We start from the raw sequence: 24,846 nt of genomic DNA, 5'->3' as shown, positions 1-24,846 counted from the left end.
TTAAATAATTATCTCAACATCGCGTTTGACTAATTATTAGTCAATAACTCCGACTAACTGCTTAGTCAAGTTGGGCATCAACATGACTGTATTTTCATACCGTCACATCTCTCAAACGTATCCTATAGGTGTGACTTTTAGGGACCAGTTGATCACCGCCATCAGTATGACAATAACGTCAAACTTATCTAGCAAGCCAACCGTTATTGATAAACGTGGACCAACTGATAATAATACAAAAGTATACCCTTTGATCCTTTTTAGAGATTTATATGTCATTGCACTAACTGTGGAGGTCACCAGCCCCAACAAGCTCCCACTTGTCCGTACAAGTGTATGTGCAATAACGTTATCCGCACTAAGTGGAGGACACCGGCTCCAACATAAACAAGCAACAAAAGAAAAGATGTAAACAAATGACTAAATGCACTAAGATATCATGGTTTCATAGGGGATTCATGGTGGTGATCATACAAACATTTTTCCATAGTTGCAAACAATTATTATTGTAGAGGAACCGAGTTTGTTTATGTCTTACGGTTCATAGGAAGATTTGGGTCCCAGAGTCGAGTCGTCTAGATTGTACAACACCTACAAATCGACTTAGTCTCTTCCTATTCACTTCTATGCATGGTCTAACAAGACTTGAGTTGGTTTATATCTTACAAGTCTTGTTGAATAGATAAGAGATGGGTAAAAAATGCAAGGTTTCATAGTCGAGCATTTCATCAAGCATAACATGTGCATAGGTTGACATTAGAACAAGCAAGCAATCATATGATAACATATTAGATTGATGATGGATCTACCCCCATGTTATAGTTCCCCTAATCCCCCATTAATCCTAGTTAAGTAACTACTCACTTATTATCATGGAAAACATGTTATCAATGGTGTCAATCATCACAACAAGTATAAACATAATAAAAGAGTGAAGAAATAAGCAATAAAGAGTAAAGAGTAAAGTAATTATACCAAACTTAAAATGAACAATTTAAAAGGAAAGAATAATATAAGAAAACTTGATTGATTGATGAAAAGTTGTCACTTCTCCAATAATAACCCAATAATCTTCAATTACCCAATAATAAACTTGAACAATAATTAAGGTGATGCATGTCTTTTATATGATGTTTTACACCTCATTTTACACGCATTTCAGAGCTCAATTATGTAGTTTACAGCTACTATTTGCCCCATTTCGTCTACTTTCGTATTTTTATGTAATATTGCAGATTTATGCGGAAATGAGTAGATATTGAGCTAAATCCGTCCCCGAGTATCTTGCATTGCATTTGACGTGAAGTATTTAGTTAAGGAACAAGCTTGGTGCGCATTTTGAGGCCTGAAAGATAATTTTATGAAGAATTAGAAGCGGACTATCAGCTTAAGCAGTCGATCGACTGGCCTCAATGGTCGATCGACCAGAGCACGAGTTCCAGGAGCTACTGTACACTGCAGTCCAGTCGATCAACCGCTCACAGTGGTCGATCGACCACACCGCTAATATGCGTGAATTAAGAGATCGAGAATTAAGAAGCCCGTTGTGTATTAGGTTTAGGAAAGAGTGTTACGTTATATTCCTATATAACGTAACCTGACATTATTCAGTTTTTATCAAGTCTTTTATGAGAAAACTTTAGGGAAACATTAGGGTTTGCATTTAGTTTCAATTATTCAATACAATCGGTATTATTGCTTTACTTTCGTTAGAACTTTCGGTTTCCCCCTATTCCATTCGGTATTCTTCTGCTCTGATTTCAGTTTTATTGCTTTATTTTCATTCATAGTATAGAATTGCTAGATTAGTTTCCCGAAGCCGAAATTACCGTTTTATGTTATTTGTTTGTTTAATTATTTCAAGCATGAATTCAGTAGTTTTATTCCTTAATCTTATTGTTGTTCTCGTCATAGTCATGAGTAGCTAAACACCTTGTGCTAGGATGTAGGGAATCTGTAGAAGTAGGCGGCATTAGAATAGTTGACCTAGATCGTGCCACGGTCGATCGACCGCACACCCTGGTCGATCGACTGGCCACGTGAGTTCAGCTTCGTTTTAATTAAATTAATTGTATTGTTTAACGAATCAAGTGCACGCGATTAGTTAAATGCCTAGGATTTGACCGACCCAATAAAGATCGAAAGATAGGGAAGGGAGATAGCCTACCTAATTAAGACGACTAAATTAATGAGATCGAGATATAAGTTAATTTAGACCTTTTTAGTCACTTTTCAGGACGAAAGTTAGTATTAGTGATATTAGGGACCTGTAGCGAGATCGAAAGATGCTACCTGTAAGATTGGACCGAGAGGACTTCTTATTTTCCCGTCTCACGTGTTTGTTTTAGACCTATCTAGTATACTGTCGCCGAAACTATAAGTGAATCGACCATCTTAGCACCCTTTTAATTTTTGTTTTCATTCGTTTATTTAGTTTACTATCTTTTACTGCCTTTAGTTATAGATCAAATCAAATCAAAACCCCCTCACACTGTTACCTTAAATATTAAAATCAGACAACTATTAATTGCATCGCCTCCCTGTGGTTCGACCCTCACTGCCACTAGCTATAGTAGTAGTTTGGACTATAAATATTATTTTTGGTGCACACAACGACGGGCATCATAAGGAAAGATTAATGTGTAATTTTGTGGAATGATTAAAAGATAATCTATTGTAATCTACTCCTAATGAGAGCTTAATCTAATCTAAGGAAGCTTGGTTCTAATCTAAGAGGACTTAATCTCTTGATTATTACAAATAGAGTATATATAGTAGTACATCATTAGGTTAAGCAAGGGCATATTTGTAAATAACAATGCTTGAGTGTTGAATAGAGCTTTGCAAGTCCCGAGGGACATGCGCGGATTGAGTAGCAACTCCCAAGGAGATCCGTGCATCCTGGCATGAAGCACGTTGGGTCCTATAAGGGGATCCGCTCGGACTGGCATCCAGATGCTCAGATTCTATGTTGAGACGCTCGTCCTGAGCTCGTGCCACTCGGATTCTGGGACAGGGTTCTTCTCTTTGCTTTTGAGACTATGATCCTTCTATATATTCTTTATTCCTACATCCTTGGTCATCAATCTTGCCTCCTCTTCATACTAGTCCATCCAAGATCGTCAACAAGCTTCCGAATATGCATGAGAGACGGGAATTCCGCCTCATTATCTTCTTTCCTATGAGACATATAAAATGGAATAGGAAAGCAAAATATGAAGGAATTGACGGATAAAGTAGCCATGAAATGCTATATTAGTATGCAAAATAGGTTCAATTAGGGGACTAAATGTGCGCAATTAAGAGTCACATCAACAGACTCTGACTCTGACTCTGACTCTGACTCAGACTCTTTCTCATCTTAACTTCCCTCTGTGAGCATAGGGCCTTCTCCAGTTGTAATTTTGACAATGCGGCCTTGACGATTGGTCCACTTGACAGTTTTCCTCCAGCCTTATGCAGCATTCTCTGGGTCAGTATCAGAGATTAGGCGGTGGGGTCGAACAGATTATCCTTTAGAGCGATGTTGATGATGTCCTTATAGCAGAGGTGCTTGATGTTGTCTTCACCGAAGAGGAGACTGGCGGCTTGTCCGTCTAGGCATGGGGTTGACTAAGATTTGGTCGACGCAGCTTTGGTGTTGTCGGGGATGAAGTAGCAGTCTTGAAAGACCTCCATCCCCGGGTGTTTGACCTTAGCTACGGGGTCGTAGATTGTCTTAGGAAAGCCGTTGTAGAGCTTGGATTCTCCCTCGGGGACGAAGTATCCATTGAGAGTCAAATGGTAGGGACGAAGGATGACTCCGTGCTTTTTGCGTGTCCGTATTAGGAGGTTCATCTCCTGGATGTCTTCATCGGTAGGCTCAAAGCCAAGCCTGAAAGGAATGTTGGGGACCTTGGCCTGTTTCATAGAAGGCAAGGTTCTCTTCAGCGGATTGAGGGGTAGGCCCGGGAAATAACCCTGGCGTATCAGAATGCGGTTGACTATGAGGTTGGAGAACGGGTCACAATCAAAGGGTGTTGATTCATCGGTTAGGGCATTCATAGATTGGAATCCCCACATTTCCCTGTCGTCCTCCTCAATGACCTGGGAGGCCATTCCTTGATAGCCTTGATAGGGGAAGCGGGAATTGTGATTGTCTTCCCGTTGAAAGGGACCCTGGTTTTATGGTGGAGGATTGAGGTGACGGCCTTGACGACGTGAATCCAGGGGCGTCCTAGAAGCATGTTGAAAGTGGTGTTGATGTCGACCACTTGAAAACCGGCTTGTCTTTCCAAGGGTCCAGTTGTAATGGTCAAGGTGATAAGCCCCGCAACCTTACGACGAGTGCCGTCATAGGCGCGTACTCCTTGATTAGTGGGGACCAAATCAGCTTCTTTGATACCCAGTTTGTGAGCTGTCTTGAGGGGAATGATGTTGACCGCGGATTTGTCATCCACTAGAACCATAGGCACATTCCTCTTGAGGCATTGTACAGTGATGTACAGAGCCAGGTTATGGTTGGCTCTGATTGGAGGGATGTCTTCCTCAGAGAATATGAACGGGTTGCTCAGGTCGGGGACATCCCTTGTCATGTGTGCTACCACTTGTTCTGGAGAGGAGGTAGATGGAACTGTCAACTTTCCCAAGGCTTATAACAAAGCCTTCTGATGTTTGAAGAACGTAGCGATCAGTTGCCAAATTGAAATTTCGGCCTTTGCTTTTTCCAGTTGTTTAAGGATCGAGTTGTCGGGAATCTTGGGTGGAGTGTCCAAGTCCGGGACAACTTGGTCATTCATTTTTGGAATGGCCGTTGTATTGTTTGGATTCTTGTAGGGGCATCCAGACCGGGTATTATGACTGATCTCTTTTGCTTGTTTACCCTTCCCCGGAATGACGTAGACGTCCTCGGCGGATAGTTTTTATAGGGGAAGTTTTTGTGGGGTAAATTTTGAGGGGTTGATTATTATGGGGTGCATGCCAGAATGGTCGCGGGAGCAATCCTTTCTGGTGAGGGTAGCTTTGGGTGTTTAGAGGACCCTCCCTCGGGCACGGTGTTGGTGTTGGTGGGTTGAAAATAAACTGGTGGTAGGAGTCCTCAATTCGGGTATTCCTTTCTAAGAGACTCGCTATGGCTTTTTTAACCTGTTGGAACATGGTGAGCATAGTTGCGGCGCTGAATACGAACATCCCGTCTGGGGTATCCTTTTCCAAGGCGTTTACCTCGTCATCAATTGGCAGGATGAGGTGTGAGCAATCCAAGGTTTGCTCTTCATCAGAGATGGCATGGATTCTCAGGGGTTTTGTTTTGTTGTTTTGTTTGGTGCGTGGAGGTAAAGGTAGTTATCCCTTCTCGATCATATCTTGGATGGCGTGCTACAGTTTAAAGCAAACCTCTGTGTCATGACCTTTACCCTCGTGATACTGGCAGTAGGCATTGGGTTTCCAGAAACGCGTTTTCTTGGCCTCGGACGGGTCAGGAGTGGGCTCAATTGGCTGTAGTTTTCCTTGGTCCATGAGACTTTTTAGGGCACTGCCATAGGTCATCCCCAAGTTTGTGAATACCCTATAAAGACGTTCCGTTTTCTTTGTGGTTGGTTCGAGAAGGTTGACCTCATCGATTTTTTTTGTCTGACCATAGGGGCGAGATCCAGTTGATGTAGATCCCTGATAGCCTCTACCGGTGGTTTTGGCTAGGACACCCTTGCGGAGGTCGTCTTTAATGCGAGTTCCGAGGATTTGTAGGTCCTGGAAAGTTTTGATGTTTTGATATCTCGGCAGGTCAGCATAAACTGGGCGGAGGTTGTTGACAAACTTCTCTACCAGATTTGATTCACTCGGCTTACTGACCAATTGAGTGCTTACCCTCCTCCAACGGGTTAAGAATTCTTTGAACCCTTCCTTATCATTCTGAGTCAGGACCTCAAGAGTACGGGTGTTGGCTTGGATTTCGACGTTGTCGGCATGATGCCTAGCAAATTTGATGGCGACTTCGTCCCAAGTAGTAAGGTTTTTGGGGTCGAGGGAATAGTACCATTGCGAGGAATCAGTTCCAGGGATGATGGAAAGATCCGGGTGAAGAGTTCTTATTTGACCCACTTGATGGACATGTAATCCTTGAAGGCTCAAATGTGGTTGAGTGGGTCCTCCACTCCCTTGAACTTGGTTAAATCCGTCAAGGTAATGTAACACCCCCATACACCAAGGTGCCTTACCAAGACCACCTAATGCATGAAAATGCTACCATCTCGGTTACCCGAGGCAATGTATATCAAATAGACCATTAAGAAACATACTTAATTAAGTAAATGAGTTTAAGTGATTACAATCCAAACCATAACTGTAAAGTAAAGTACAACTGTTCTAAAACCAACCTACAACTAAAGTACAAAAATTATTTTGATAACACAGCGGAAGACTACTATCAGACTCGTGGCGACTCCATCCCCAGCTAATCATGTGCGCATCCATAGTAAACCTACTAGACAACTGCTCACCACCCCCGAATGTATCACCACAGTTTTTAAAACATTTAAACCGGGTCAGTTACTGATTACACAAAACAAGATACACAAGATAACAATATACACACATTACCCAAACTCCGTCACAACTCTACATACCTGACTACACACTAAAGTGTGTAGTCCTGCCAGAATACCCATCGCAATAGATATTCCTCGCCGCCAGTGGGGGACCGTAGCCGTACCCACCGAATCCCCGCTCATCTCAACCGAGCGATAACCCATGTTCATTAATATGCACATCCCCTTCTGTGGCGGGTTCCACAGAGGGCGAATCAAGGGCGTGAAGCCACTCCCGCAAGTGACTCCACTTAGCCGAGGGCACACCTCGCCAACCAGAGACAAACAACAACAATTATGCAACAATAACTCCAACACAAAAACCAACATGTTACAGATCAACAACAAACACAATCACCATCAACACTTATGTAACCAATAACCGAGTAGGGAAACCCTACTTGGAAAGGCAATCACCAAGATCGTCACAATCAGCTAATCAGAACGTTCCTCTACAAAGTCACCTCCTATCAAATACACAATCATACAATAATCATCTAGTATCAAAATTGATGTGACTCATATTTGAGCACATTTAATCCCCGAATTAACCTCGTTCCATGCTTTCTAGCATATATTAGGGTCATTTCTTATCTTTAGTTTCCCATTTTGCATATTCTTTGAGGTTTTGTGTCCTTGGTAGGAGAGGATTGCTAGCCTTGTATTTATGGAGCAAAATGGAGCTAAATGGATCGCATCTAATGACCAAGCATCGAAGAGGAGACCGACACTAGAAGCCTATGTAAATAAATGAAGAGAAATGGGCAATGATGGAAGATCCGTACATCCCCAAGACAATCCCCACGGATTGTTAGGAAGCCAAAACAAGAGAAGAACCCTGTTCCAGAATCCGAGCGTCCTGAGCTCGGGACGAGCGTCCGAGGCCAGGATCCGAGAATCTCTTAGCCAGCCCGAGCGGATCTTCTTACAGGACCAACTGTGCTTAAGGCAAGGACGCGCGGATTCCCCTGGGAGTTGGTGCATGATCCGCGCATGTCCCTCGAGATTAGCAAAATTGTCAAGCTTCTCTTAGGGTCTTAATCGTCATTTAAGCCCTTAGTAACACTAATCCTTGTACTTAATTTTTGTATAAATACCCTATTGTACTACCTAGATTATTATCTTAGAACATCTAATCTCATCTTATCATAATCATTCTCTTAATTTAGTCTTAATCAAAGTTGTAATACACATTTCAATATTAATCACATCTTAATCTTTTCTTATTCTCTCAATTATTCTTAGTTTAGTTGGGTAATTAGAAGATTATTTGGAGTTTATTGGAGGATTGACAACCTTCCATCAATCATCAAGTTTACTTCTATTATTCTTTGCTTTATTATTTGGATCATCTCAATGGGTATAATCTCTTTTTACCTTTGCTTAATTATTGTTAATCACATCATTTATTCATCATGTTTTGCTTTGTTAGTATGATTGACAACCTTATTAGCATGCTAAACTTGATCATGAGTGAGTAGTCCTTTAGATAGGGTTAATGGGGAATTAGGGGAAATAATCATGGGAATTAATCTATGCTTAATCTAATATGTTTTCATAATTAATTGTTTACTTGTTGTGATTTCAACCTATGCACATGTTATATTTGATGAAATGCTAGACTATGAAACCTTGCATTTTTTACCCATCTCTTATCTTTTCAATGAGGCTTGTAAGACATAAACCAACTCGAGCCTCATTAGACCATGCATAGAGTTGAATAGGAAGAGACTAAGTCGACTTGTAGGTGTTGTAAAGTCTTGATCGACTCGGCTCTGGGACCCAAATCTTCCTAAGGATTGTAAGATATACACTAACTCGATCCCATCACAATAATAAGTGCTTGCTTCTAATTGAGAACATGTTTGTATGATCTATTTACATGAATCCCCTATGAACCTACGACACCATAGTGCCTTTAATCAATTGTTTACAAACCCCTTTAATTGCTTTACTTTGTTTTCATTAGTTTACATTCATCTTGTTGATTAGTTTAGACCACACCTCATCTCAACCCAATTTGTGACACCCTAAGACATAACTACTTGCAATTGAAATCTTAAATCAATACCCGTCCCTTGGGATCCGACCTTTACTTACCTCTTTACTAAGAGTAGTGCATGAAGTTATAAATATTGTTTTGGTTAGGTAGTAACAACGACTAAGCACTAAGCACAAAAACGCCTCGACCAAAAATGGCGCCGTTGCTGGGGACGGTGTTCAATTAATTTGATTTTCGTTAATTGTTTTTAGTTGTGTCTTTCTTTACCTTAGGGAAGTCAATCTCCTCAAGGTTGTTCTAATTGTTTTCTAGTTGTTTGATATTTTGCATGACTAGGAGATCACAAGGTAATTTGTTACCTATTGATTTCGAGATTGAAAGGACCTTAACCAACAATAGAAGAGTTGCTTGAGGTACTTCAAGAGTTGTAGGTATTGGAGAGATTGTGGACATTCAACAAAATAACATTGAGTTTATCAACCCTTTTACAAGAGAAGGAGAGGATAACCCAATTCCAAGCCCACCACAAAATCAACCTACAATGCCTAAATTTTCATCACATTTCATACCAACCGAGGAGAACCTACCAAACGGTACTCCTACACCACCACATTTAACCGGTAATTTTATTGCCAAATCCGCATTCATACAATTAGTTGAGAGAAGTCAATTTGGAGGGATGCCTAGTGAGGATTCTCATTTACATATGGAGACTTTTTGCGATTATTGTGATGCAATTTCTCAAACCGGAGTTACTCAAGACCAAATCCGATGGGTATTGTTTCCTTTTTCCTTGATCGGTACCGCAGAGCAATGGTTGAAGAGCCTAGATAAGGCTACCCTTGGTATTGATTCATGGAAGAAGCTAACACTTGCCTTCTATAAGAAATTCTATCCTCCGGAGAAGACTAATATGTTGAGAGCCCAAATCACCGGGTTGAAGCAAAGGGATGAGGAATCATTATATGAAGCATGGGAGAGATTTAAGGACACTTGTCGTTCTTGTCCACACCATGGACATAGTGAGTAGTTCCTTGTGCAACAATTTTGGAACGGCTTATATGAAGATTCACGCAATGTTCTTAATATGGGATCTAATGGGAGGTTTACCGGACTTGATGACAATCAAACATGGGCCAAAATCGAAGAGATGGCGGTTCATAATTCCTAATATAGTAGGCCTCGAAAGGCCACAAGAGGAGAAAAGCATGAGGTAGATTCCATCACTCAATTGGGTGCTCAACTAAGTGCTCATATCGACACCATCAACTTAAAGTTTGAGAAGGCCATGGCTAAGCTTGATGAAGCTTCCAAATCACCCAAACAACATGTTAATGCTATGGTAGCATCATCCTCAATCCCAAATGGAGTATGTGAAAGTTGTGGAACCTTGGGACATGATCTAAACGAATGTAGGGGAACAAATGAACAAGTAAATGCTTTCAAAGCATACAAGAGTGGTACCCCTTATTCCAACCACTATAATGAGAACACCAAATTCCATCCAAATCTCTCATACAAGAGCCAAAATGTTCAAAATCCTCAACCAACATACACTCCACCTCCAATGAGAAACCAAGCTCAAAGACCCTTTTTCAACCAAAGCCAAGGATATCGAAATCAACCTTCCTACAACTAATCCAATGACCAAAGCTTTGACGTTCAAAAAGCGGTCCTCCAAATGCAAAAGAACCAACAAGAATTGTTCACCCAAATGCAAAAAGATAGCCAAGCTAAAGAAATTACCATCAACCACATACTTGCCCACACCAAAATGTTAGAGACTCAAATGACCCAATTAGCATCTTCTAGCTCCCAAAGACAAAAGGGATAATTACCTCCTCAAGGTAACCGACCCACAAGACATGAAACGGTTAGTGCCATCCATTCGAGGAGCGGTACAAGATATGAGGGGCCGAAGAGGCCAATTGATGAAGATATTGTGGATGCTAGTAGGAAGCAAGGAGTTGTGGAGAACTCTAAGGAGGTATATCCTACTACCAATGAACTTTCAAAGAAGAAGAATGAAGAGAAGGCTAAGGAAAAAGAGCCTATTGTGATTAGACTTGCATTCCCAAGTCGCCAAGCTAAGCCTAAGTTTGATGAAAAACTTGGAAAGTTCATGGAAATTGTGAAGAACTTAGAAGTCTCAATCCCATTAACGGAATTGATCAATCATGTTCCGGCTTATGCAAAGTACATGAAGGATATTCTTACCAAGAAGAAATACATCCGAAAGTTGGAGACTATTGACTTTACCAAAGTGAGTAGTGCTATTCTTCAAGGGAGTTCCCCTCCAAAGCTCAAAGATCCGGAAGTTTTTCTATTCCATGTACCATTGGCGACACTACAATCAACAAAGCATTGTGCGATCTTGGAGCAAGTGTAAGTGTCATGCCATACTCGGTATGTAAGAAGCTAGGAATGGGAGAGCTCAAATGCACCAATATCACTCTTCAAATGGCGGATCGATCAACAAAGATACCTTTAGGGGTATGGGAGGATGTGCCCGTGCGAATTGGCAAATTCTTCATCCCGGTAGACTTTGTCCTTGTAGACATGAAGGAGGATTCCAACATTCCTATCATCTTAGGAATACCTTTCTTGCACACCGCGGGAGCGGTAATCGATGTGAAACATGGAGAGCTCACACTTGAAGTAGGGGATGAGACAATTACTTTCAATCTTGACAAAACAATGAGAGCCCCTCGATTACATGAGCCATGCTTCATGGTCGATCAATATAGCCGAGAAAGTGATAGGAAGAATTTAGAATCTTTATGCAAAGATCAAGCCATGGGTAAAGAAACATCACCCATATGGAAGGAGAAAGTGGATGACCTTCAAGTAGCTCTATTCAGAGAGCATGGAATTTTGAACAACAATGAGAGCTTGAATAGCTCACCCATCATGACAAGTAATGAAGAAGGCCTAATTGGCCATGATAACAAGAAAGGAGAGTTGCTCTTGTCAACTCATGACATCATTAGGGAACAAGCTAGTGAAGTTTGTGGTCTATGGGACGATGAATTTGAAGGATTGGTCAATCCTTATATTGGAAATGCTATGACCTTAGACAAAGGTTTTGTAGATCCTTGTCATCACTTTGACTTGGGTGACTACAACAATGAAGAAAACAATGCACAAAGATCTATGCAAGATCTTTATCATGAAAATGAGCAAGCCTTCGACTACTTCTACAAGGTGTTTAGCAACATCAATAACACCTTGGCTTCGCCCCCTTGATACCTCTCACAAGAAGGAGAGTTTGGTGGAGTCCTCCTTAAACCACCATTTGTAAATATTCTAACCCCCTTAACTACCATTTCATTTCCTTTATTGTATCTTTGTCATATTTATTGGATTTGCATTTTTATGCTTTGATACAAGATTTTTGACATGAGAGCAAGTGAGGGAGGTATTTTAACGTGTTTTGATGTGTAGTGTTTGATCAAGTGTGGGGATGGCAAATGCCTAGGCTAACCAAGCCTTTGTAGTGCAACCCACAACATTTAACAAGGAAAGGAAGAAGGAATTACACGGGAAAAGGAATCCCCACGAGCATACCTGAGCTCGTTGGAGCTGAGATCAATCTGAGCGTCCCCAGGCACAATCTGAGCGTCCTGGCCTTAGGACGTGGGAGCTGGGAAACTTTAATTTATGGGAGACGTCCTGTAAGAAAATATGCGTAAGCCGAGCTCAGGACACTCGTCTTGAAATCAATCCGCGGGTCCTGGGATGTTCCAAACTTATGAAATTTTGCTGAACAAAAATCAGCACGTCCCAGACTCAATCCGAGCGTCTCAGCAAAAATCCGCTCGAGCTGAAACAAATCCGCGCATCCTAGCACTGCTTTGTTAATTCAGGATGTCCTGTAAGACGATCCGCGCATCCCGACTATGATCCGAGCGTCCCAGGCCTGATACTCAAACGAAACACGGGACACCCTTCTTCCTAATTCATTTCCATCTTTCAAAAACACAAACACATACATTTTTTCCACACTACAACCCTCAATCCCCTCATTCAAAAACACCAACTTCTCAACTAAATTCACCACAATCCAAACAACACTTTCTCAAAACAAGATTAATCACTCCTTCATCAACAAACGACCATCTAAACATCAATTTCATCACAAAATTGAATCAATTTTCTAGGGTTTGGGCAAAATTTCGAAAATCCTAAATTGATTAAGGAATTGATTGAAGTCTGAAGAATAAAGAACATTCAAGCAACATCTTGGTTTGTTGATACCAATTTGAGAAGGAGAACACAATGGCAAGAACCAAAGGCAGAACCAAGGCACCCAAAACTCAAAATTTATCAAAGAGGCAACAAGCCCTTCTTGCATCTAAGGCTTTGGTAGTAACCCAACCAAGGGAGGAAGTCCAAGTAACCATCAATCCTATTGAGAAAGCTACCACATCTACTCCGGTTGTAGAACAATTGTCAAATTTTTCGGAGGTAACTTTCTTAACTGATAAGAATAGGATTGCATTTTTATCCCTTGCCAAAAAGGCTATTGTAGCTACCAAGTTTATTTGTCAAGACACTTTGGAAAAATTGGGTGTACTTGAGCGAACTAGAGCATTTTTCGAGTCCATGAGGTTGATAACCCTCTTCGAATGGATGAATTGACTTACCCCTCATTGACCATGAAGTTCATAACCTCCTTGCGGGTATATAAGATAGAAACTCGAAATTATGTTGATTTCTGTCTTGAGAACAAGAGTAGAAGCATGACTAAGGGTGAGTTTGGCTAAGTGTTTGGTCTTATGTGATATGATCATTTTGAGTAAAAGCCTTTGAAGTATGATGCCGCACCCCTTTGGAAAGCTATAACAGGTCGAAAATTTGATTCCTTCCGGGAGTGCCATGCTTTATATGTTCACCATCCGGGCATAAGAGTTTGGCACAAATTTGTGGCAAATACCTTGATTTCTAGGAAAGGCACCAACCACTTCACCGAACTTGATTTTGTCTACCTTGAGTCCTTCATGAATATCAATGGAAAGTTCACCAAAAAGTACAACATTCTTCAACTATTGCTTGATCGGTGGCTTGAGATTGATAATGGGAAAGATGGAGCGGCCTTCATTGTAAACGGGGGCTTGGTAACGAGGTTATCTAAACACTTTAACCCGGAGTTCAACAAGGATAACACCTACAAACCGGTTAAGGGGAGAAACCTTCTTGATTTGAGCACTATGATCAACAAGTTTCATTTGGTCAAGAACGACAATCTTGACCATAAATATGAGTGGCTCATCAAAGAAGGCAAGTCCATTGTCTTGCCCACCAAGATTTGCCGTATCTCCGTCCGTAGACCAAACTACCTATTACCCGTCTCCAAAGAAGCAGAGTTTATAATAAAACAACATAGGGATCCAATTGCCAAGCCCTCCTTCTCTACCATTGTGACTCCACCCTATCCTTTTGCCTTCCAAGAATTCAAACCATGTGGCTCTAATGTCATGGTAGGCAATGACTTTTTGACCCAATTAATGCAACAATTGCATAAAGAAGCTCACGATGACCGGGTGAATGCTTACCGTACCCAATATCCACCCCTACTACTTCTAGCTACGCAAGGACTCCTTGAACCTTCATGTCCTTTGCCTAGTTGGGTGGATAAGGAGGTATTCTTCCCTAGTGCTTCTCAAGATGCCGAAAAGGATAGTCGGGTGGCTAATGGAAAGGAGGTTGTTGTTGTTGAAGACGGGGAAGGTATTGGTTCATGCCAATAAGAAGAAGAGCAAGGTTCAAGTTCCAATGATGAAGATGGAAATGGTGAATCCTCCGAGTCAATGGAGGTGGATGATGAAGAACATAATGAAGAAATTGTTGATGAAGGTGATGATGATTATGGCGGCGATAAGGCCGGTTATGATGATGTCGCAATAAGCGACAATTGAGGGTTGACAAGGCTTATTAGAGGATACCACAAGTGCGGGGTTGATTACTGGTCGGACTCGGAGCTATATTCTATTTTTCGGAACAATTGTCGTTGGAAGCACCTAGACCAAAACACAATTTATAACTTCACAAACAACTCTACAATTAGTAAAGAGGTAAGTAAAGGTCGGATCCCAAGGGACGGGAATTGAGATGAGATTTCTATTGCAACTAGTGGTGTCTTAGGGGTGTCATAATTTGGGTTGATGTAGAAGGTCACTAAACTAAATAGCAATGAAATTAAACAAGCAAGATGAATTAAAAGGGTTGTAAACAATTGATAAAAAGCACTAGGGTGTCATGGGGTCATAGGGGATTCATGGGAATTGATCATACAAACATGTTCTCAAATTATAAGCAAGCAATTATTGTTGTGATGGATTGAGTTGGGTTATATCTTACAATCCAAGGAAAGTTTGGGTCCCGGAGCCGAATCGATTAGATTGTACAACACCTACAAGTCGACTTAGTCTTCCCTACTCAACAACATGCATGGTCTAATGAGACTCGAGTTGGTTTATGTCTTACAAGTCTCATTGAAAAGATAGGTGATGGGTAAAAAATGCAAGGATTCATAGGCTCGCATATCATCAAACATAACAGTGCATGAGTTGAGATCAAAACAAGCAAGCAAATAAACCATGAAAGCATATTAATTTAAGCATGAATCATTCCCCATGTTGGTTTCCCCTAACTACCCATTAACCCTAGCTAGGTGACTACTCACTCATTATCATGTTGATCATGCTAGCAAGGTTGTCAATCATACCAACAAGGTAAAACATGATGAATAAATGAAAGTAATTAACAATAATTAAAAAGGGGTTAAGAGAATTATACCTACTAATGATTCCAATAATAAAGCAAAGAATAAAAGAAGTACTTGATGCTTGATTGAGAGGTTGTCAATCTCCCAATAATAACCCAAATAATCTTCAATTACCCAAAACAAAGGATGAACAAAAGAGATTAAGGAATTAAAACTTGTATTAAAACTTGATTAATTGTTGATTACAAAACTAAAGAGAGATTTGATTGATATTAACTACTCTAAGGATGGATAAGAAGAACATGCTCTTCTAATTAGACTAATGGGGTATTTATAGTGGAAATTAGGTGGATGCATTAGGGTTAACTAAGGGCTTAAATGACGATTAAGTCCCTACTTAAGGAAACGCCGGTATTTTCTGAAGGATGGGCATCTTTCTTTGAAGCTTGAAGAACGAATTTGCGCTGCCTTGGAATCCGTGCGTCTTAGGCTCGTGACGTGCGGATTCAGGAGTCTCTGCCCGCGCGTCTTTGGGAGAAGACGGGCGTCTTCTGGTGGCTGCTGCCCGGGCGTCTTTGGTAGAAGACGCACGGATTGTGGTGCTGGGGACGGGCGTCTTCAGCACAATCCGCACGGATTGCTGCTCAGACTTGCTTTCTTCTTCTTTTCTTCCCTTTTCTTCATAAAATCCTTGGGGATGCAAGGATATTTCCTCATCATTGCCCAACTACTATAATATGTACAAAGGCCTTCTAATCTTGTCTCTCCTTGATACTTGGTCATTGAATTCAATCAATTAAGTCTCATTTTGCCATAAAAATGCAAGGTTTGCACTCCTTTCCTACCAAGGACACAAAACCTCAAAGAATATGCAAAACAAAGAACTAAAGACAATAAATGACCCAAATATGCACTAAAAAGCATGGGAACAAGGCTAATTCGGGGACTAAATATGCGCTAATTATGGTCACATCAAATATCCCCAAACCGAACCTTTGCTCGTCCCGCGTAAAGAGGTGACAAAGACTAGGACCATTATTTAAACTAACCTAATAACATAGCCGACATGAGACAATTAGCGGGTCTCACTCCGCCCCTTCAACTCACAACAAGACAACCATGAGGTAGGATGCCTTCTTGCAAGGCAAGGTGGGTCTTGCCAAAATGGCGACACATCCAAACATTAAGCACACAAAATCAAATAATGGATGCATCTACAAAAAGAATAGCCACTTCCTCATCAAGTGGCGGAGTCAACTAAAAGAGAACAAATTTAAGAGCATATATTCCGTCACAAATACTAGTTCAACAAATTACTAAGGCTAAGAGGATGGCACTAAATCACCTCCAAATGGTGTTAAACTAGACTACTTTCGTCCTCAATTTCCAAATACTTTCGTCAAGAGCGATCGGATGGCGTGGAATGATGATCCCTATGATGCTAGTAGCATATGACATGACAAGTCTCGAGTTCTCTACAAAAGTAAAGGTCATGGATCGTCCCAAGCTCGACAAAGTGGCTTGACAAAAAGGCTTTTTGGGAATGAAATGCTCAAATCGTTATAAACAAGGGTGGATATGACTAGCATTCAAAAATTGACCTCATTCAACTTTCGCATTTCAAAAATTAGAGATGGGGTTTGTCCCTTCCGTGCTAATGTCCTTTGCTTTCGCCAATCGCTTATTAGGCAACCGGTTAACCTCTAGACAATAGCTTTTCGGGGTGATAGTCACTCTGTCTCTGGGCGGTTGAATTCACAACCGTGTGGGGGCCCAATTCAATGGATCCCTTTCCAAAGCACATCGAAGTGGTACGCCTCCATCAAAACAACTAAAATTCTCAATATTTCAACATTTCATACCATTTGAGGTTTCCTTGGCAATAAAACGTTTCCACATACAAAATCTTTGAAATGAGCACTTCAAACTTATTGATAGAAAGTATTTTTGGGTTGCCATACCACAAGGTCAATCAAGGTCACCTAGACAAGTTAACCAAGTCCACATCGCATCACGGGGTTGGAATAGGTGACTCACATGCAAACCCTTGACTAGGCTTTGGGTCATAGGTCGAAAGATACTAGTATTACACAATCTAGGGTGTTTTACAACCATTCTAGTAGGCGAAGTCTTAAGTTGAAAAAGTATTTGTAATGGCTTAGTTGCTCTTGTCAAAGTTCTCAATTAGGCACTTTTCAAAACATTTCATCTAAATGCAACTATATGCCATGATGCAACTATTATACACATCCTAATGCAAGTGATTCTACCAACTAATATGACATATAAACTAAATGCAAGTCCTAAGTTCACATTGTTATACCGCATCAATCAAAATAAAGCCACATAGTCATTAACATAAAGAGGAAAAAAGAGATTGGAAAGATCATACCATGCGGTCTTCAATATCCTCATGTCTCGGATGTGGCGTAGTCGATTAATGTGAACAAGGATAGAACAAACACAATATATACAATATATACATGACTACACTACAAAGGAAATGAACATGTTTATGGTTTTTCAATTTTCAAATTTTTATGGTTTTTCGAAGTTTTTCAATTTTTTTTCTTTTGGATTTTTGAATAAAAGTTAAGTTAGAATTCCCCATCCCCACACTAATATGGGCATTGTCCTCAATGGCCAAAATGATGGAAAATTATGCAAACATGATGCATGATTTCTCCACTAAATGCAAGCTACACTAGTCTACACTACATGATGCATGGTTTTTGTTTATGACGGAGAGGATAATTTAGATTACCTCCCGTTGTGTATGCATGTACTTCCCCAAACCGAGTTAGACATTATTGCTAATGTCCTAAGGTTGGGTGTAGTTCATGCACACACGATGCAATGCATGAAACTAAATTTTGTCATTTTGGATTTTCAAAAGGTGGGAACAATAAAATGAGAACACCACAATGGGGCCGAGGTGTTAGTCCTCTATGGTGCTAGGACTACTCCAACAATGATCAAGAAAAATAATTAAAACAAAGAAAGAAGTAGAACAAACCTCGAGAGGGTAGGAGCCTCCAAAGCTTGCTAATCTTCCATCATATCATCGCTATCATCATCTTCCTCACTAGAAGTGGACTCATCATCACTTCCCTCTTCACTTTCTTGTTCACCTTGCTCATCATCCTCTTCTCCTTTTTCACTAGCTTCTTCATCAATGTTATCATCAACCTCTTCATCACCGACAACCTCATTATCACCCGGAAGCTCACCCCTAGATGCACTCGGAAAGAAGACTTCCCTATCCGCCCAACTAGGCAAAGGACATGAAGGGTCAAGTAGTCCTTGCCTAGCTAAGTGAAGGAGGGGTGGATATTGCACTAAGTAGGCATCTTTCCGATCCTTGAAGGCTTGCTTGTGCATCACTTGCATAAGAAGAGTCACATAATCCTTGTTTGCTCCTCCTTCGGGTTTGAACTCTTGGTACTTGAAAGGATAGGGTGGTGTGACAATGGAAGAGGAGGGCATTTCAATTTCACCCTTTTGTTGTCGGATAATATACTCGGCCTCTTTTGAAAGGGGAAGGAGATAGTTGGTCCGGTGGACGCTTAAACGACAAATCTTTGAAGGCAAAGTAAAAGATCTAGCCTCACTAGTGAGCCATCCATACTTGGTGTCAAGAGGGTTATGAGAGACCCACTTGTATTTGTTTATCATAGTATCAATATCAATGAGATGACCACCCTTCTTCGCTTCATACTTCTTATCCTTGTTGAAGTTCGGATCAAAGTATTTAGCTAAAATAGTGACTAGACCTCCATTCACAATAACGGTAGTGCCTTGCTTCCCACAATCAATGTTTAGCCATCTATCCACCAAAAGCCTTAGAGAGTGGAAAGGCTTGGTGAATTCCCTTCCAATGTTCAAAGCCGACTCAAGAAGAACAAAATCGAGTTTGGTGAAATGGTTGGTGTCTTTTCTTGCAATGATGGTGTTTCCTATGACCTTGTGCCACACTCTAATGCCCGGATGGTGGACTAATAGAGCGTGACTAGCATGAAAGTTCTCAAATTTCCTTCCGGAAATCGCCTCCCAAAGAGGGTCGGGGTCATACTTGCCAACATTCTTGAAATAACTCGGTGAATCACTAAGACCCAAAGCTTTACCCATTTCCTCAAAGGAGATGCGCCTACTCACATTAGCTAGGCGAAACTCGATGCTTTCCATAGTCTCTACCTTGTTAACTTTCAAAGAACTCAAAAATTCTAAGGTAAGGGAGGGGTATGTCAATTCCTTTGATGTAAACAATTTTTCCAACCCCATGGCTTTAAAGAAGGCTCTAGTTTGCTCAAGGACACCCAACTTATCTAAGGCATCTTCACAAATAAACTTGGTGGATAGAAATGCTTTTCTAGCATACTTGGCAAAAGTGTCCCTATGGGATTTGGAAATGAAAATTACCTCCGGATAGTTCGAAAGTTGAGCAATTTCCGGAGTAGTAGATGTTGTTGCTTCCATGGGAGGTTGTTGTTGTTGCACTTCCAAGTTTGGGCTAGCTACCACCATAGCCAATGCTTTCTTTGCTTGAAGACTCTTTTGTCTTGATGAGAGTGCCTTTGCCTTTGGTGCCTTTGCCTTTGTTGCCTTGGTTGCTCCCTTTGTCCTTGCCATTGATGAATAAACCAAGAAAAGAGTGAAAATCTTCAATTTTCTAGTGTACCCAAATCGATTTAAAGATGAAAGGCTTTGCCTTTATGAATTCAAAAATCGACTCAAAGGTTGAAGATTTTGTGCTTGGTTTTGATTTTTGTTGAAAGAGGAGTGATTGATTTGTTGTTAAAAGGATGTTTTGATTTGATTTTGGTGAATGTTGTTGAGGAATCTCGTTTTTGTGATGGAGAGGATGAGGGTTTTGGAGTTATGGGTAGTGTTATGAATGAAGAAATGAGGAAATGAATGTGGGAGGGGTTTATAATAAACCCGAAAAATTTGAAATGCAGGGGGAAGACGGGCGGCTTTCCTTCGGGACGCCCGCATTCTGTCTGTTCTGGGTTCCAGAATTTTTGCCTAAAGACGGGCGGATTTGAACAAAGACGGGCGGATTTGAAAATGCGGGACGGGCGTCTTTCAGAGAAGACGGGCGGATTCCTTTACAGGGATTTTTCTTGTTTTCCTCAGCCAAAAAGACGGGCGTCTTTCAGTGAAGACGGGCGACTTTTCGAAGACGGGCGGATTCTATTGCAGGACGCCCGGATTCATTAACAGTCACAAAATTTCAAAAATTCAGCTCAGAAGGACGGGCGTCTTCTGCCCAATATGCCCGGATTGCCTGAAGACGGGCGGATTCTCCTGAAACCGCTCGGAGTCGACCCCTTTTACCCGGATTCAGTTCCATCCGTGTACTTTGCATATCCCTTGTCATTTTTCATTTTTCTTCAAAATCTCGTGTTCTTCATTGTGGGGGGGGGGGCATTACTAAGGCATGGATAGCCTAGGCAATTGTTATCCCCACACTAAGCTAAAACACTACACATTAATTGAAATCATTAGTCCCTCCCTCACTTCTCTCAAACATGATAATTATCTTGATCAAAGTATAAAAATCCAAAAATAACAAAAATGCATTACAAGAATTGAAATGTGAGTTAGGGAGTTAGAAATATTTACAAATGGTGGTTTAGGGAGGACTCCACCAAACTCTCATTCTTGATGAGATGTCAAGGGGGCATGTTCAAGGTGTTGTTGATGTTGCTCAACACCTTGAAGAAGTAATCAAAAGCTTGTTCATTGTCATGATAAAGGTCTTCAATAAACCTTTGCCCTTGTTGTCGGTCTTGATCGATAGCATTGCCAATGTAGGGATTAAAAATCCCTTCAAACTCGTCGTCCCAAAGACCACAAACTTCATCCACTTGATCACTAAAGATCTCTTGAGTTGATAGAGATAACTCTCCCAATTTCTTGTCTTGGCCAATGAGGCCATCCTCTTCTTCTTTGCTTGACTTTGATGAGCTTTGCAAGCTCTCTTTGTCACAATTCACTTGCTCTTTGAATGGAGCATCTTCAATTTTCTTCTTCCATTGAAGTTCCGACTTCTTCCTATCATCCTTCCGGCTATAATGATCGATCATAAAACATGGTTCATGCAAACGTGGAGCTCTCATAGTCTTGTCAAGATTAAAAGTTATACTCTCATCTCCCACTTCTAGAGTGAGCTCTCCATGTTTCACATCAATCACCGCACCCGCGGTGTGTAAGAAAGGTCTTCCTAGGATGATTGGAATGTTGGAGTCTTCTTCCATGTCAACAATGACAAAGTCCACCGAGATGAAAAACTTCCCAATTCGTACGGGAACATCTTCCCATATCCCTAATGGTGTCTTCGTCGATCTATCGGCCATTTGGAGTGTAATATTGGTGCATTTAAGCTCTCCCATCCCCAACCTTTTACTCACCGAGTACGGCATAACACTCACACTAGCCCCTAGATCACATAAGGCTTTGTTGATCGTGGTGTCGCCAATGGTACACGGTATTGAGAAGCTTCCTGGATCCTTGAGTTTTGGAGGTGAACTCCCTTGAAGTATTGCACTACTCACCTTAGTGAAGGCGATAGTCTCAAGCTTCCGGATCGACTTCTTCTTTGTGAGGATGTCTTTCATGTATTTCGCATAGGCCGACACGTGATTGATTAATTCCGTGAAAGGAATTGAGACTTCCAAATTCTTCACAATTTCCATAAACTTTCCAAGTTGGTCATCAAATTTGAGCTTGGCTTGACGACTTGGAAAAGGAAGTCTAATCACAATGGGCTCCTTCTCCTTGACCTTGTCTTCATTTTTCTTTGAAATTTCTTCTTTTGATGATTCTCCATCCTTGGAGTTTTGCACAATTTCTTCCTTATCACTAGCTTCCACAACTTCATCCTCAACTTGCTTCTTCGGTGCTTCATACCTTGTACCACTTCTCAAGTGAATGGCACTAACCGTTTCATGTCTTGGGGGATTACTTTGAGGTGGTAATTGCCCCTTTTGTCTTTGTGAGCTTGAAGATACTAGTTGAGTCAATTGGGTTTCCAACATTTTGGTGTGATCTAGGATGTTGTTGATGGTGGTTTCCTTTGCTTGACTATCTTTTTGCATTTGAGTGAAAAATTCTTGTTGATTCTTTTGCATTTGGAGAACTGCTTTTTGAACATCAAAACCTTGGTCATTTTGTTGATTGTATGGAGATTGATTTTGGTAACCTTGGTTTTGGTTGTAAAAGGGTCTTTGATTTTGGTTTCTCATGGGAGGTGGGGTGTATGTTGTTTGAGGGTTTTGAACATTTTGGCTTTTGTATGAGAGATTTGGATGGAATCTGGTGTTTTCATTGTAATAGTTGGAATAAGGGGTACCACTCTTGTATGCTTGGAAAGCATTCACTTGTTCATTTGTTCCCCTACATTCACTTTGGTCATGTCCCAAAGTTCCACAATTCTCACATATCCCACTTGGAATTGATGAAGATGCCTTCATGGCATTAACATGATGCTTTGGTGATTTTGAGGCTTCTTCAAGTCTAGCCATAGCTTTTTCAAACTTCAAATTGATGGTATTAATGTGAGCACTAAGTTGAGCACCCAATTGAGTAACGGAGTCCACTTCATGCTTTCCTCCTCTAGTAGCCTTGCGAGGTCTACTATATTGTGAGTTATGGACCGCCATTTCCTCAATTGTGTTCCAAGTTTGATTGCCATCAACTTCGGTGAACATTTCATTTGATCCCATGTTGAGAATGTTCCTTGAATCTTCATATAAACCGTTCCAAAATTGTTGTACCAAGAACCACTCGCTAAGTCCATGATGAGGACATGAGCGACAAATTCCTTTGAACCGCTCCCAAGCTTCATACAAAGATTCTTCATCCCTTTGATTAAAACCCGTAATTTGAGCTCTTAGCATGTTAGTCTTTTCCGGTGGGTAGAATTTTTTGTAGAAAGCTAGAGCCAACTTCTTCCAAGAATCAATTCCGAGAGTAGCCTTATCAAGGCCCTTCAACCATTGTTTCGCGGTGCCAATTAGAGAAAAAGGAAATAAGACCCATCGAATTTGGTCTTGAGTTACACCGGTTTGAGAAATCGCATCACAATAGTCACAAAAGGTTTCCATATGAGAATGAGAGTCTTCACTAGGCATCCCCCCATATTGGCTCCTTTCGACTAATTGGATAAATGCGGATTTAGCAATGAAATTTCCGGTCAAATGTTGTGGTGTGGGAGTACCATTGGGTAGGTTCTCCTCGGTGGGTACGGAATGTGATGAAAACTTAGGCATTGTGGGTTGATTTTGTGTTGTATTTTGTGTTGGGTTCTCCTCACCTTCTCTTGCAAAAGGGTTGATGAACTCAATAGTTGGTTGAATATCTACAACCTCACTAATACCTCTTAAATTTCTCCTAGCAAGTCTTCTATTGGTTGTCAAAGTTCTTTCAATTTCACGATCAAAAGGTAACAAATCACCTTGTGACCTTCTAGACATGCAAAATATCAAACAACTCGAAAACAATTAGAACAAACCTTGAGGAGTTTTACTTCCCCAAGGCAAAGAAAAACACAACTAATAACAATATAAGATAATCTAAATCAAGATAACACCGTCCCCGGTAACGGCGCCATTTTTGGTCGGACTCGGAGCTATATTCTATTTTTCGGAACAATTGTCGTTGGAAGCACCTAGAACAAAACACAATTTATAACTTCACAAACAACTCTACAATGAGTAAAGAGGCAAGTAAAGGTCGGATCCCAAGGGACGGGAATTGAGATGATATTTCTATTGCAACTAGTGGTGTCTTAGGGGTGTCACAATTTGGGTTGATGTAGAAGGTCACTAAACTAAATAGCAATTAAAGTAAACAAGCAAGATGAATTAAAAGGGCTGTAAACAATTGATAAAAAGCACTAGGGTGTCATGGGGTCATAGGGGATTCATGGGAATTGATCATACAAACATGTTCTCAAATTATAAGCAAGCAATTATTGTTGTGATGGATTGAGTTGGGTTATATCTTACAATCCTAGGAAAGTTTGGGTCCCGGAGCCGAATCGATTAGATTGTACAACACCTACAAGTCGACTTAGTCTTCCCTACTCAACAACATGCATGGTCTAATGAGACTCGAGTTGGTTTATGTCTTACAAGTCTCATTGAAAAGATAGGTGATGGGTAAAAAATGCAAGGATTCATAGGCTCGCATTTCATCAAACATAACATGTGCGTGAGTTGAGATCAAAACAAGCAAGCAAATAAACCATGAAAGCATATTAATTTAAGCATTAATCATTCCCCATGTTGGTTTCCCCTAATTACCCATTAACCTAGCTAGGTGACTACTCACTCATTATCATGTTGATCATGCTAGCAAGGTTGTCAATCATACCACTAAGGTAAAACATGATGAATAAATGAAATTAATTAACAATAATTAAAAAGGGATTAAGAGAATTATACCTACTAATGATTCCAATAATAAAGCAAAGAATAAAAGAAGTACTTGATGCTTGATTGAGAGGTTGTCAATCTCCCAATAATAACCCAAATAATCTTCAATTAGCC

At 40.7% G+C, this 24,846-nt stretch overlaps 2 non-coding genes across 2 annotated transcripts; one reads left to right on the top strand and one right to left on the bottom strand.

The window, feature by feature from the left end:
- Nucleotides 1-9,478: 9,478 nt before the first annotated feature.
- LOC141615910 (small nucleolar RNA R71) lies at nucleotides 9,479-9,586 on the bottom strand. Its single transcript, XR_012530296.1, has one exon. It is a non-coding gene; the product is annotated as a small nucleolar RNA R71 (small nucleolar RNA).
- A 13,500-nt stretch (nucleotides 9,587-23,086) lies between these two features.
- LOC141616283 (small nucleolar RNA R71) lies at nucleotides 23,087-23,193 on the top strand. The gene has a single exon (XR_012530638.1). It is a non-coding gene; the product is annotated as a small nucleolar RNA R71 (small nucleolar RNA).
- The last annotated feature ends 1,653 nt before the right edge of the window (nucleotides 23,194-24,846 follow it).

The sequence above is a fragment of the Silene latifolia genome, chromosome 11 (assembly GCF_048544455.1).
Source record: "Silene latifolia isolate original U9 population chromosome 11, ASM4854445v1, whole genome shotgun sequence".
In the NCBI taxonomy this organism is placed as follows: domain Eukaryota; kingdom Viridiplantae; phylum Streptophyta; class Magnoliopsida; order Caryophyllales; family Caryophyllaceae; genus Silene; species Silene latifolia.
The sequence above is the reverse complement of the archived record's forward strand: the minus strand, read 5'-3'. Positions and strand labels throughout refer to the sequence as shown.